Source organism: Argiope bruennichi, chromosome 3, assembly GCF_947563725.1.
Source record: "Argiope bruennichi chromosome 3, qqArgBrue1.1, whole genome shotgun sequence".
Classification (NCBI taxonomy): domain Eukaryota; kingdom Metazoa; phylum Arthropoda; class Arachnida; order Araneae; family Araneidae; genus Argiope; species Argiope bruennichi.
In genome coordinates, this window is record NC_079153.1 from 114,783,984 (window position 1) to 114,799,866 (window position 15,883).

Genomic DNA, 15,883 nt, shown 5'->3' on the forward strand with positions numbered 1-15,883 from the left:
TCTCCTTTGAACTATTTCTTGCATATTTATATAATATGGTATGTTTTATGTTCTGTTTTGTAAGATAATGAAGATAATAGCAAATACTTTTTCTGATAGTATATCTTTTTTTGGCGAGTCGAGCCCAAATATTTCACTATATGGTTCTAATTCTATATAGTAGATACAAATGGATCTTGAGACAAACTTTACACAATCAAATTTCATGCCCAACTTTGATATTTACAAACAAAGAGGAAAGTATTATTTAACTCATTTCTGAATTGGACATAGTAGTTTAATTAATCTTTGTTGTTAGGGAAACAAGAACAATGTGCTTATGATGCAAATATCAAATATTTGTTCATTATATTCTGACAGAAAGCTCAAATTTTAATGCCCAGATCTTGCGATTTCTTCAAATGCTTACAACTTCATTGTCAACTTTACAGGACAAAACGCCTCATGTTCACTTTTTTGAATTTTTAAAATCCATTGAATTTTAACCCTTCAAATTATATTAATAATTCAGAAAATCTTTCTACATTTCCCCTCTTGACAAAGTTCAGTACTTTTATATTGGTATTATTTTTTTTTATTTGGCGTAGTACAATCATAGTTCCTTACTACAAAAAAGCAAATCAAATCTAAATATCCACAGACATACAATTTTGATGTCAAATTTCTTTTTGCATTTCGTTATATTTTTTCATATTTCATGTTCGCACAGACGACAAAAAAAAAAAAAAAGACAAAGTATCGAACTTTTAAAGGATTTTATCTAAAATTTGGGCTGCAGCTTCCATATTAAAATCAGTAATAAATTATCGTGTATCAGATATGGTAGATGAACGGGCAAAAAAATTGGCAAAGTGTCTTTACATTTTTATAGAAATGTTAAATCTCAATCTAAATTAAAAATTTTGACTGATCAAAAATGCAACATGGCTAGCAGTATCGGTATTAGGATCATATACTAAAATTTATCCGTTTTATTTGCCATGTTATTGAGCTAACAGCTTATCAACATATTGATAAATATACTATGTTCCTTTTGATGGATTCTATCCAATATTTGATGAAAATTTATTGATCCAGTTTACAGTGTACTTGAATTCTCAGTTTACACGTACACAGAAAAAACTGATAGATAAATTGACGATTCTGCATAGTATTTGGCATGAATACAAAAATTTTCTGTAAGTTCTATTACTCAATTTTGTTTTCTTTTTCATTTTTGAATCATCGTATTCTCAGACAGGCATAATTCAAAACTTTATTTTTCTGAGTAAGAAAAATTTAAAAATTCAAGGCCGAATTTTCAGACTATTACAATACTTTATCTTTGTATATTTTGTAAACAAGATACTAAAATAAATATTATTGTTTTAAACTGAAGGACATAAACGTTTCTACACCTGTAGAAGCACTGATAAATTTATTAATTTTACCTTTTATGAATTTCATGTTATAACACGATCATACCATTTTCTTTTGCCATGTTCCACGGCAAAGTCGTTCTGAAATAGCAATGCGTAATAACTAGAGTAAATGAGAGATTCCGTCACTGACTTCATGACTTTAAAATTTCTCCAATACCGCCAAGATGACGCAGAATCGCCAAATAGGAAACCCAAAACACGCACCCGAGATTTCTCATCGCGACTGCTGCCAACGCAAGAAGAGTTGTAACAAACCGATTCACGATGCAGTTCACGTCAATCCCGCTCTTTCATCCTCAGCATCTAGATGGTCATCCTCATCCTCAACAAACATGATGACGGTGAGTAACTTTTGACTCATCCTCCGCTCTGACCTTGCTGATTAAAAGAGGAACTGTTTTATTCTTGTTCACTTCTGTTTATTTCCTCGCACTTTCTGGAAGATGGAAAAAATAAAGATAGGAAAAAAGCACCTTCAAGCGATGTTTTCGAGTTTGTTGTATAAATAGAAATCCCACCCCCGAAAATTAGAGGGAAATGGTATTCGGAATTCCTGTTTCAGCTGAGATTGGTGGGGGTTGCGCTAGAATAGAATTAGAAAACCTGGAAATAGAGAGCTCCGGGTTATAGAAAGCTTCCGCATATAACGAATAGAACCTCTGATTCATCTAAATTCCACTGTACGCAATGTTTATTTATATTTTTATAATGAAATGAAGAATAATTAGAGCTTAATAAGAAATTTATTGTACAAATAACAAGTATAAAAATATATTGTATAATATTATACGATGAATAGTGTGTACATATATATACTATACGTTGTTTAATACTATACATTATATACTACTGCGCATTGTAACATGTATAATAATGTATAATATATACATATATATTATAGCTATATAATACTATTTATATATATTTATATTTACTTATATAATATATGGCTTATAATTAGAAGTACATAAAGTTACGTATTTTAAATTAATGATATATAGATGTATCAAGAATAAAAATATTGATATCCAAATACTTAAAACTGGTTTTTTTAGTATTATCATCTCATAGTAAAATTGCAAAAATATAAAGAAATATGCTACTAACTAATGAATAATCAATATAATTATCGCGTTTAGCAATTATAACTATTATTATATAGCTTTTTCTGATAATGTTAGGAATCTAGGATTCAGTTGTTACACATTATCAATTATTTTTCCTTATTTGTGTGTATGTGACGAATATCTAGATACATCAAATCGATGCTTCATTCTCTTTAAGTTTTTTTTAGTAGATCTGTGTGTAAGAAATTTCAAGAAAGGCGTAAAATTTTTTCTGCTTGTGTTTTTATTCAGATTACGACTTTTCTGAAATCAAAAATAGTTTGTTCATATTTTCATTTACATTATAACCTCTTGCATATTTATTATGTGCTCTAAAATTCAAAAGAAATAATGTTTCATAAAAAATTTCAAAAATTCTATATTTAATTTTTTTTTTTAAATTAGTACTTTGATACATCACCATGGATTTTAAAATCATTAAAATAAACCATTTAAAATTTTTTGCATAATTGAACGGGAAGATCTTTATTCCCTCTGAAGTATTAAATGATTGAGGGTCCAAGATTTAAGATAGATTATTTTACTTCTCTTTCAGTTCTAAATGGGAATATTCAAGGAAGAAGTAATTTTGTATAAATTGGAATTCCCGTTGCTGGAATAATTTTAAAATATACATGAATAGAATTTTAAAAATTCGCTTTTCTTGTATCTTTAAGGATAAATGTAAGATACGTAATTAATGAACGGAAGTAATATGGATTTGAAGAAGCATATAAATATCTATTTAAAGTTTTACGCAATTAAGAAAAATATTTAAAATTCTATGGAGTAAAGAATTTCAGAAATTATTTTTCCTGTTGATATTGTTGAGAAATAGCAACAGCCTTGTTTTCAGCATTTGTCAAATTTATCAGAACTATATGAATTAATTCTTGTAGCTTTAGCTATTATAATTTTATTGCTCATAAAACAACAATTTCAACGTAGAAAGCCACAGAACTTTCCATATGCTAAAATAATTATTTATTTAAAACAAAAATCAAATCAAAACTTTTGAGATTTTCCAAATTGCATTTTCTAAATAGTATTTTCACGAAGTACTATAAAGTATTTGACAAGAATACTACTGTATTAACATTTTTATTTTTAAATAATTTTTGGAAAGAAATGTAAATGGGTGACCTTGAGGTACTGAGAATTTTATAACTATTCAACTGAGATACTGAGGATTTTTTTATATAAGAGGACAGACTGAAATTTCCGGCGGAATGAGTACCAACGGCAAATGTTAGTCACTTAGTGACAAGTACACGTTAGTAGAGCATTATTTATTAATAAATAAGTACGAAAGAAATTGCTAATAATAAATTTATTAATATATAAATTGCTGTGAAATAAATTTACTAATAAAAAAATTGTTTTGTAATAAATTTTGTAAAAAATAATAATTTATCTATCAAAATTTATTTTCAATTTTTTATACATACAAATAAGATTTAACTTCAAAAATAAGTAAAAAAATTTTTTTTTTTTTTTACTCGGGTCATTTTTAAATAGTTTCAGCAAGATAGATTTTGTTTTATTTGAAATTTAATTCCTTCCGTTTAAATTAAAGATTAAGTTTAAATGAAATAGTGAAAAAGAAGGCAGATACATAGCAGAATTAGTAGAATTTTATAAGGCTTTTAAAATATTGTGTGTTAAATGTGTATAAAAATTTGAAGTTCTAAAATACTTTAATGTCGAAGGTATTAAAACCAAACTACATAAAATATTTGATTCAAAAATTTAGCAACCATCAATTCTTGTGAAACAATTTGTCACTAAAAGTGGCTAATAATACTTATGATTATCAGTGAGAATAAGCTTATAACAGATTATTTCAAAAACTAGATTCACTTTATTCATTATATTACCTTATATTAGGAAACTGTCATATTTTATTGATTGGTTGCTGAATTTGTTAATTTTTCTTAACATTTTAATTTACTCTATCAAGAAAATTCCAGCCTCAAATCTTTGAAATATTTTATCTTATAGTTCCTTGGCACAGTTATTAAAATGAATATGCAAAAATAATATAGTAATATATTAAAAGAAATTTAAATATACAATTATATTTAAAAATGTGTACGAAAAGTTGATACGTTTTAATTTAAGAATATTTTTACTTTTCAGTTTTAATTTATAATTCATTATTATAAATATTAGGACATTTAGAAATGTTCTCAAATTCTCCACTAGATGGCACCACAAGAATGGAATCAAAATTTAAATAAATGAAGTTAAACGATAAACTTATAATAAAGTTTCGAAAATATTAAAATAGCTTATTGTAATTTAGAAAACATAATTGTACAAAATTAGAAAACTCTTGCGAGTCAGGAAGTAAGTGAAAATTCGATTCACAAAATGTCATCATCATAAACAAGTTGTATAATAGCGCATAAAAAACTGGAAATGTTTTTCAATCGAATTTGTATTTTTCTATTTATGGATGAAGGGAATAAAAAAATGACTCTGTCTAGGTATCATGTAGCCAAATGTTTTCACACCAATTGTACAATCCACAATTATACTTTTTATTTATAGTTTGACGTTGTTGATTTTTGATGTGTACTTTGGACATTTTGTCAAAATAATTTTTCTACATTTTATTTTTAAAATGACGGAATTGACCCATTGCAATTAGTATGTAGTAAATAATAGTGCTTGGTGTCTTCATTAAATTAAAACTAGAAAAAATGTGTGGATTTCGTGATTGAAAAGAACTATAATGCAGAAAAGTCTATTTTCAAAATTTATCAAACTATTTGCACAAACTCACTGGTATCATAATAAATATATTTTCTAGGTTCTGATATAAGTTGCATTTATATACAATTCTTAAATATTATCAAATGATAAATAGCATGAAAGGTTGCATTTTTTTATGAAGCAGTAAAAAACAGTAAAGCCTTTTTTGAATGAGCAGACTGCTTATTCTATGTTCCAGAAACTGTGGAATATATTAAGAAATTATTATATCAAATTTGAACAAAAATATACATTTGATTTTAAGTGTACGAGAGTAAGTGTAAGTGTTTATTTCATTCAGAATTTGAGAAAATAGCATTTAAAAATATAAAGTAGCATTAAAATGTTCGATATATATGAAAAACAATGAATTCTCAAAAGAATAAATTCTGAAATAAAATAAGTTTTATAAAGAAAATATTCAGAGATGAAGAATATTGAATAATAATAATAATAATAATAATAACAGTTTCACAAAAGTCTATTTTTTAAATTTAATTAGCCATTGTAATAAAAATATTTCTTTATCAAAGAGTTTTCCTGAATTTGTGTTATAAGTAATGAAATAAAAATAGCTTGATATCAGATGGATCTAATTTGATAAGTTTGTAGACGAATGTGAATCAAAATTTGCCAGACCTGGATCCCTTTCACTCCTTTAAAATACGCGATTTAAGATATATTAATAAATAGAAACAAAAGGGCAAGACGATTCGAGTTTAGTACATTATGTATTACAACCCTATTTATTTTTCTCCACCCTTCTCTATTTCAAACTTTTCTTTCTCTTAGCAAATCCACTTGTCATCGCAGTTAAGCAGCCAACTCGCCAGAGCCACATTATGTTACAATAACTATAAGGCATTTTTCATAAATTAATTAATACATTTCTTCGCATGTCAATCTTATAGACAATTTATTAAATTCGCTGTATACTAACAATTAATGGCTTGCCTTATGACGATTAATTAAAAAAAATCGAAAAATTAATTTTGGAATAAAAACCATGTATATTTGAGAACAAAATTTGTGATACATCTTTAATCGCAGCCATTTGAAAATCATCCACTTTTAAAATAGTGGAAATGATTGTTTACTCTAGTACCTCTCTCCTATTCCCACTTTTACCTTTCTTGTATGCTCCTTACTAAAGGTGTTTCCCCCCATATTGTCATAAAACTTGTGGATCTTGGACAATGTCTTTAACACCACTACTCCAAACTTTAGTTTCGGAATTCCTTTCATGAGCGTTTTGTACAGCCTAATATCAATATTAATTTAAATTCATGTGCCTGCATACTGCTTAAAAATCAGTCCTATACATATAGTGTCAATTTTAATTCTCTTTTATACTATATTAATAAAACATTCATTCTTATTCCTTTTTGAAAGTTTTTGTATTTTCCCTTATCCATCTGTAACTGTAACTATTACATTTGTTTACATATGTAGTGCCACTCCCTAATGAAAATTTTTTATGTATATTATTATTATTGTTATATTTAAAGTTTTTTAAATGTACTGGAGGTTGAGGTTGATCTACATTTTTTATGGCACAAGAGCCAGAATTGGCTATGCTGCGCCAAGACACATGGTATGAATATATTACCATACGATTAAAAATTATGTTTTCTCCAGGCAAAAATTGATAAAAACATTTAGTTGAAAGCATTTATAAAAAGGTACGAAACTTAAAATAAGAAAAGTCTATGGCTAAAAGAAATAATTTTTTAAAATAAAAAATTGTATTTATATAAAATGAATAAAGTTAGTAGCTCTTAAAAAGTCAAAAATATTACGATCAGGCTGTTCTCCAACCAGTTCACGCAAATCCAATGATGATGCTGCTGCAATTTAAGGAGAAAGAAGTTCAATAATCACTATTTAAAAATTTTAACACGGATTAAAAGGCATTTGCTTCCATAAATGGATTTTTCTAAATGGATGTCGTAAGAAAACAACAAAATTAAAATCAAAAGATAATAGCATGAAACCATTTAGTAAAAAAGAACGCTAAACTGTATTCTTGTTTGCCTTTTGATATTTTTTTTTTTTTTTTGTTAAAATAAATTTTTTGGTAAATTGGATAGTGATAAATTGGTAAATTAATAAAATATTTTTTTTGTTAAATTGGTAAGTTTGAATAAAATAAAAATAAAATAGATTAGGTTTTTAAAGTAAGTTTATATAATTGTTTTCAACTATCTCTTAGTAATAATATAAAAAAGAATAATTCTGTAAAGAATTTTACTTTTGTCACGAATTAACTAGAGCGTCAATATATATTTTTAGATTATATTTATCATCCAAATTGTTCCCCACTTTGTCTGCATATAATTATATAATAACTACATACACAGCGTATTAAGCTTTATGAAATTATTATTTTTTATCTTTGTATAAAATGATTTTTTACCTTACTATAATTAGTATAATAAGTATAAAAATTTTGCAATATCTTTATACCTATTATCGTAGTATAGTAATATAGTAAAATAAATTCGAATAAATTTATCTGCCAAATTGTTAAAAAAATTTTAACGATAAATTTAATGAAAATTCGCAGAGCAAACATTCAAAGAACTATCGATTCAAATTCAATTTTTATGACTGTGCTTCAAACATTTGATGGTCCGAGGAAAAACTACCACTTTATAGAAATTCAGCATTTACCCATTTATTCGTATTTTTTTCTACCTAAAAGAAAAAAAAATAATTCTACTTACTTTTCATTTATCAATGGAATTCGAGAAAAAGCTAACTGTTCTATGTATCAATATCCAATATTCCAAAATGAAATGGTTGAACAAACAGTTGAGTCTAGAACTATTCGTTTTCTAACGCCACGATGATTTGATTTATAGAATGTTCGAGATAAAAATATTTGAAAAATATAGAATAATTTAGAAAAAAATGCATTTTTGAATACATGTAACTTTTTCCTTATTTTAATTTAATGTAACAAATAACTGAAATATGCATATTCTATTGAAATAATAATGTAACATTTATGACAAGATATTGTTCTTACATTTATTTATCTGATTGTTGCCATTCCATTAAGTAGAAATATTAAGAATATTTATTATCATTATTGATTAATTAAAAAATAAATTTAAAAATATTCTGCAAGTTAATAAGAAAATAAATGAACAATCAAACTGAATTCATTAATAATTAATAAATTTGACATGAATTAAAAATCGTTTGTTCCGGAAAAAGAAATTAAATATCACGAGAAAACATCAAAATTAAAAAATAATTTTGTCGAACTATTAAGAAATGCCATTTTAGATTTGGTAAAAATATTTTTGTTAATATCAATCAAAAACGTATGGTTGTGTAGTATCGGGGTAAAATAGTTTTATCCCAAATTATAAAAGCATTCTTTTGTGAAGCATTTCGTCTATTGGTGATTTCTCTATAGAATTAACAAAAGATGTAATATAAATTTGTATAAAATGTTATAACTTTAATTTAATAACTTAAAATTTTAAATTCTTTCAGTACTGATTTGAAAACGAATAATTTGACTAAAAATTGTACTTTCATAATACATAATAACATCGTTAAATACATTTTTATGTTTGTATTTATCATCGTAATTTTTCTCTATATTTGTCCTAATGTAATTAAAAACGTATTCAACTACATAAAACTGCTATTTTGAACAATAAAAATTGTTTCATTTTATATAAAATTACCTGATTTTCACTTTACTACAAGAAATGCTTTTGTAATACTTGTTCACTTATTTTCTTGGTGTAAAGGCATATATAATACAGAGAAAATCGAATAAAACTTTCTGTTTATTTTTAGAAAGATTCCAAAGAAGAATTTTTAAAAATATCGCAGAAGTAAATATCATAGGGACGATCGATCCAAACTCAATTTTTATGATTGTTCTTTAAATATTTGATGTTCCAAATAAAACTACCACTTTATCGAATTTTCAACATTTACCCGTTTATCCATTTTTTTTCTCTTAAAAAAAAATTCCACTTACTTTTTTTTATTTATGTATGAAACTCAGTGAAAAACCAAACTGCATTCTATTTATCACAGTTCCAATAATTCAAAACGAAATGGTTGAACAAATGTTTGCGCCTAGAAATATTCATTTTCCATCACCACAATGATTTTATTCATAGAATTCTTCAGATAAAAATAGTTTAGATGTGAAAGAATTTTAGAAAATGCATTTTTGAAGTAGATTAGACTTAGATAGGAATCGATTAGACTTTATTTGTCTTATTTCAATTTAATGCATAAAATAATTGAAATGCGTCTATCAGACTAAATAATGTAATATTTATGACAAGATATGAGATATATAATGCGATGACATTTAATTCTTACTTTAACAGATTAGTTTTTAGATGAATAACCTAGCTAAATGTCTTACGGCTCACTTTATTCTTTTATGTGGAATAAAAATGAGTCTTGATTCTGTGTAACATGATTTGAAATATTGAAAATGCTAAGAAAGAAAATGAATAAATTAATATTTAAATTTATTTTTTCGGGAAAATTGCGTTTGCAACATTAAAATTAATTTTCAAAAATTAAAGCATATGTCTAATTAAATTAGTTAAAAATAATTAGTTATTTGAAAGAAAAATTTTTAAAAATTAAATAAGGAAAGTCGTAATGCTTAGTATTTTTTTTTAAATTCGAAACAAGAGTCCTTTGATAATTTGTTGTTCGTCGGGAATATTGGCTTGTGTTTCACTGTAGTTAAGTGTTTTATGCATAACTTGACATGCATGAATAGCTCAATAAGGTATTTTAAGCTTAAAATTGTGATAGACATAAAGTCTTGTTATTATAATAGCTTACTTTTCTTGAGTTTATTGTGTGCATGGACATTCTTAATAGAGTCGAGTCTCATGACATCATAATGATATTAAAACTTAAATGTCCATGTTATCTTTCTAGCTCCATATTGCCTTTCGCAGCGCAGGAACCTTTCTTTTTTTCTTCCTGAGATAAATTAAAAAGATATTAAGCAGTATATTTCCCCTTTAACTTTCAATGATTGATGAAAATCCCGCAATTGAATATTTGATAAAGTAATGAAAAGTGTTGTTGAAAATTACGTAAAAAAATATTTGCAAAAATTATCAAAATTTAGAAAAAAAATTCGTAAGATTATTTAGATGGTATCATTAAGGCACGACAATTTGTTTTTGAATTTCAAAATTACTTAAAAAATATTTTTGTATAATTACATTTTCAGAAATTATTTCGCAAAAACTCAAAAATTCGATTAACTTTTGTATTTATTAAAATTTTCGTTTAAATGTTAAAATGTTAAAATAAAATCGCTCCAAGATATACATTATCACTTTCTAGAGTTTATTAATGTCAAATTTGGTTCCTGCTAGTCAAAGTGTCTGACCTGTAAAGTATTTACACACAAATACTTTATTATTAATAGAGATTATTTTCTTGTAAGCTAACACCTCATTTTCGTCTTTATACTCCTACACACACACACACACACACACACACACACACACACACACACACACACACACACACACACACACACACACACACACACACACACACACACACACACACACACACACACACACACACACACACACACACACACACAATGTTTATTACAATGAGATTTATTATCCATGAAAATTACTCCATACTTTTTTATTCACCTGAGCTGGGAACTTTATGTGCTGTTTTCTTTTCTTAGACGTAATTCATTGATAAAGAGCATTCTGAAGTGATCCTCCCCCTTTAAGTGATCCTCGCCCTTAATGTTCTATTCTAAAAATGATTTCTTTTTGTAATTCTGACCTAACCTCAAGTTTATATCCTGCTCACCATGTATATAAATGAAAAGATGATAATTTGTAATTGGTGTGTGGGCTATTTTTATAGCCATCAGTTACGCAAGGACGCATTATGTTATTTAGTTATAATATTCACATCTGGCGCTATCTGGAGCTCACAATGATACTACTTATCAACGCTGAACACTTGTAGTTTGTAGCGGAATTTCAATCTATGAAATTGCAATATTTGCATTAGAATATGCTTCAGCGTTGATTGGTCTTTTATACCAAAGTCAAGATAAGTCTCGAACTTTTGAAGCGAAACATTTATTTGTGTAGACGCTCGGCTACACATCACTAATATTTTGTTCGGAATCCGGCAACCAAACAATTTACATCGAATTTTTGGCATAAACAAATTGGAACAATGCCAAAACTGCGGCAACAACAACTGTTCTTCTGTCATTAACTGGCCCTCTCAAATGTCAAACTTTTCTCAAGTTCAACTGGACTCAAGTTCATTGACCAGAGCAGAAACATTTGCTTTTACAACTGACAAAATCAAGCATTTGAGTCAAGGTTCGACGCTTCGTATAGGGTTGTCATAAGCACAATTCAACAATTTTAAAATATGAATAGATATAATATTTTTTTCAACATTCTTTATTTCATAAATCTTCCCATTTCTGTCTTGCTTTGATGAGGCCAATTATCGTATAGTTCTGGCTTAACTTTCTATGGACTCTCTACTTGAATACTCAAAAAATAATGATTCATGGAGAAAAATTATTGATGAAATAAAATTTTCAAGCAGAGAAAAGAAATGAGAAACTTTCGTCAGGAATCATAATATAATATTAAACGATTTTGCCTCTTTGTGTGTTTTTTGTAATAAGATAAATAGATTCTGAGATTTTTACCTTTTATAAATAAATGAATGCATTTGAGAAAAAGATTAATTAATGTCTTCGTCTAAATGGTAGACTAAAAATTTATTTCATTCATAGAATATATCTGTTTCATTTAGAACGTTTCTATAAAAATTAAATTATAATGCATTAATCCTATACTGCACATTTTTTATTTTTATTTTTCAATAAAAGGCCGTGTAAATTAATATCATCATCTAAAAGATGAACCAAAAATTTATTTCATTCATAGAATATATCTGTTTCATTTAGAATATTTCTGTGTAACTTAATGTAAATTCATTATTCCTATACTGCACGAATTTTTATTTTTCAATAAAAGATTGTGCAAATCTGCATAAATAAACATAACAAATATGAGAAAATAATGGAAAGTAAATTTATTTATTTCAGTGTACAATAAATATTTTAATTAAAATCAGTTTTAAATATTGATTGTTTAGTTGAAATTTCTTGATTAAGAGATTTTCTTCTACAAGAGCATAATATAGAAAATAAATAATTTTTTTTAGAACAATCAATAAATTGATTTTCAAAATTATTGAAAAAAACAAAAATAGCAATAAAATAAGGTAAGGAAAAGAAGAAAAAGTAGGGCAAATATGAAAAAAAAATTAAACATTTCTTTCTTTATAAAATATTTTATTCTTTCAGTTTAAGAACTCTTTGATGTTTAGAAAAGAAGCAAGTAATTGCATTGCAAGACGAAATGATTTGAATTATATTATTTGCCACCATCAATGAAAACATTTGAATGGAAGGAAATGGGGCTATTGATTTAAAAATCGAATTAAATACATCCATTTTATGATGCCATAAAAGCCGACGAAGTTGAAGCCTTCTAATAATATAATGAGATTTATCGCTGTATGGTATTAAAAATAAGAAAACTTACTGAATCGTCAGAAATTTCCATTTTTCCCAAATAAAAACGAATTTCGATTTATCTGCTTTTTAATGATATTTAAATTGCGGTCGATTCTGAATCATAATGCATATTTTTCAAGTGCAATACGATTTGTCTTTTCTCGTTTGGATCATCACACAATTGAAATTACAATGCACATTATTGTTGCTTGGAATATAATTTATAAATAATAAAATTTAATAGAAATGTCATCAAAAGATGCATGTCATCAATGAATGAAAAAGGTATTAATAACAGATAAATATCATCATCTAAGACATTTTTCGACGTTTTTTTTATGTGAGAACATGATGTTTTGGTTTGAAGTTTTTAAAGCCACAAAATACTCGAGCAGAAAATTGGCGACTTATCATTTTTCAGGCATCAATTATTCGTATTAGGGTTATTAGAAAATGACAAAGAAGGTTGCCACATTTGACGACATATCGACATGACGACAAAAAGTTACAAATTGGCGGGAATGTCCGCCATGTACCCGATTCTTTTGTCTGGCCGATGAAGAGCTGGGTCGTAAGAAGTTTCCACCCGAAGAAGCACAAAGAAAAAAACAGGAAACAACGAGGGAAGGTATCGAATGTGTGTATATATATATATTATAATGAGAATAATAATATAATGTTTTTTAATTTTCAGTTTAAATTATTCTGGCTAGCAAAAAAGAAAAAAAAGTAGTTTTGAAGCTCGAACGATTTTAAGATGGAATAAACCCCATTCTAAATATCGACGCATGAGTAATCTGATAGACACATGATCACGGAAAGTTTTCACGGAAAAATATTCTGGCTTCTAGAAAAAAATTTGCAACTCGATTGATTTTTAGATAGTCAAAAACCATGGCTTTTCTAAATGTTGGTGATTGCGAAATATGAGTCCTGCGAGAACATGATGTTTTACGGTCGCAGTGGTTCTACGTGACTTAAAATAAATAATTCTTTCACATGATAATTTGAAATTTGCCATAGCATATTTCATTTTTTTAAAAATTTTATACTCTCTTTATCCAATATACTCTCTTTATGCACTGATTATATACTCTCTTTATCTAATTAAAAAAACGATTTAATATTTTTTAAAAATCTGAAATTCTGATAAAATCCTGGTTTTAAAAGAAGAATAAAACTTATAAATAATCTTTTTTTTTAAATGTGTGAAATTATCTTTGTTTTAAAAAAGATTGGATTTTAAGCCTTTTTCGTATTCAAAAGAATCGATTTAAGATTTAAAAAAATCGTTTTAATCGATTGAGAGTTTTAAATATCGATTTTAATCATTTAAAGAATTTAAATAAAAACTTCTTTGCAACCCTAATATGATGAAGCTGCTTTAAATTTAATATTTTAATATTTGGCAAATAAAAAAATGAATTAATCCATAAACTTGCAATTTGATCTTAATATCCCTCATGCATTAAGCCACATTCGACACAGAAATTGCAGCTACAAATATCATAGAATCTGTATCGATTTTTACATCTGAAAACCGAAATTTGTCTTGTGATATACGATAATGGCTTTAAAGCCAAGGGAAATAGAAGGCTGCGATGCTGTTTTATCAGTCTGAAGAATTGAATTCAATAAATTACACTGTGTTGTTCCGCCCAAATGCTGTATCAAGCACTCTAATTGAAATCCAATACAGACTTGCTGTGTAATCAATTTTGGGACTTGGAGAGGTTTCGTCTAGTATGATTGATGCTTAATAGATTATTTTGAAAATCTTATAACTTTATCCAACAATTTAAATGATATGTAGAGATGTATTTCACAAAGTATACAAAAGAAGTATTGTAATAGTAAAAAATATTCATATTCTAGATTTCGATACATCTGCACGTTTCGAACTTCCTTGTTTGTGAGCGAGTTATATTTAGAATTAGGTTTATCTGTAAACTGGATTATTTAAAACGATTTGAACTAGCTGAAAAATATTTGGTTTGTAGTTTTTATATCGAATCTATAGATTACTACTACATTTTTAATGAAATATATTAACAGAAAGTCACTTTGTCTGGTTGTCCAATTACAAATAAGACTAATAGGCTGGAAAAGTAAAATTTAATATATAATTTTCACATCCAAAAAAGAGTTATTTGAATATCTCTACAGACAAATAACCGGAAATATTTCGTGTTTTTAGAAATTGGGAGAAATAAAATGAAATAAGAAAAGGAAGTTGTTTTTTTTCCTAATCATGTGAATATTTTTTTTATTCCTTGATTTTGTTTTAATGCATTGCCATTCATTTTTTTGATTGACAGCTTTTAAAATGTTCTTTAAGATCACAGTTAACGTTAATGGTGTTATTCTTTGATTAAACGTTTTCAAAATTTGTTAAAACTTATATATTAAAATTTTTTTAATAACATTTGTAATTTTTCAGAAAGATGTCTAGATATATTAAAATTTTTTACTGATTTTTAAATAATTTAAATAGTTTTTTATTCATTAAGAGAAAATGTTATGTATATCTATATATCTATATCTATATATATATATATATATATATATATATATATATATATATATATATATATATATATATAGAGAGAGAGAGAGAGAGAGAGAGAGAGAGAGAGAGAGAGAGAGAGATTCTATGAATTGAAGAACCCACTTTTGCATTCAGAAGATGTGAATATATGGTGTAGTTTAACGGCTATCATTGGACCGTATTTTATTGTAGCGATAACAGCAAACAGAATCCAAACCTGTTCTGTTCGCAGGTCTTAATGAAATGCTTAGGGATTTTGCAATTTCATAGCTACAATGATGTTGATGCCTTCAAGGCATTATTTTCATAGCCGGCCTTCTCACATTGACCGTCGTGTAAATCAATCGCTAAGATAACATTTCATAGATATACGGGTGATCAGCTATCATTATCCAATAGCATGGCCTCCTCTTTCGCCTGATATTCGCCCTTGCGACTTTCGATTGTATGGTTT

At 26.7% G+C, this 15,883-nt stretch overlaps 1 protein-coding gene across 2 annotated transcripts in view; it reads left to right on the top strand.

Moving 5' to 3' along the window:
• The first annotated feature begins 1,685 nt into the window (after window positions 1–1,685).
• LOC129963409 (uncharacterized) overlaps window positions 1,686–15,883 on the top strand; it is a 156,989-nt gene continuing 142,791 nt past the window's right edge. For both annotated transcript variants that reach the window (XM_056077761.1, XM_056077763.1), the window contains exon 1: window positions 1,686–1,762. The gene's annotated coding sequence lies outside the window, so the exon portion shown is untranslated. The remainder of the gene's footprint in view (window positions 1,763–15,883) is intronic.